Raw genomic sequence first — 927 nt, forward strand, 5'->3', positions numbered from 1 at the left:
CATCTGCTAGCTCAGGGAAGCTACTGTCTCTCACTCATTTGGACTGATCTCAGTCTCTCAAAACTAATAGAGCTCAGTGGTGTCTGGTAATGAAAGCACAGGTGCCCCCAGCATCCAAAGACATTTGCACAGAGAAAAGAAAGAGAGCGCGAGTGAAAGTGGTGCAGTACGCTTCTAATTCCCTCAACTGCGTGCCTCCACATTAGTCATTCTTGTCTTGTCGCCTCAATTAGTGGCATGTATGTTAGATGTTTTCTCTCTCTCAGCCCTCTCCCTATGCTTAATTGCCCACCTAGGTCACTGTTCAGAAATGAGTTATCGTTTGGCTACAGTGTCAGGCCGGGGTGTGAGTGGCTTCTGAGACTTAATGAAAGGTAATGATAAGATAAATGATCTCCTAAATATTCATCTGGGTTTTTTATTGATGTGTGCAATGTGTGAAAAAAAAGAAAAACCAGCAAAACTGCTTCATTAATTTAAGCTGCTAACTAGCATACTGTAATATACATCCACTGCATGGAAAAGAGCAGCGTTAATATTCTGCTAAACATCACATTTTGTGTTCTGCATCAATGATGTGATGCTCATCCTATTCATTTATTCAAAAATACATTATAAATGCAATTCATACATTAAATGCGTTTAATACGCCTCTTATACGATATCTGCCATAAGCTTTTATTATTGTTTCTTAGAAAAAAAGAATATTTATTTACAAAACCAAATTTACCATAAAGGCCTATGAATATTTAAAAATCTTTTGCCAGCCAAAGTCATGTACAAAATAATGTGGTGCAATCAACATGCAGGGGAAAATAATAAGTCAAGAAATAATATCATACTTTCATTAATGTATATCAAAGTCAATATGCCTCCAAAAATATCATAATTTGACCTTTTTATAGACAAAAATAGTTCAAAAAAAGC

This window comes from Cyprinus carpio, unplaced genomic scaffold (assembly GCF_018340385.1).
Source record: "Cyprinus carpio isolate SPL01 unplaced genomic scaffold, ASM1834038v1 S000006786, whole genome shotgun sequence".
Lineage (NCBI taxonomy): Eukaryota > Metazoa > Chordata > Actinopteri > Cypriniformes > Cyprinidae > Cyprinus > Cyprinus carpio.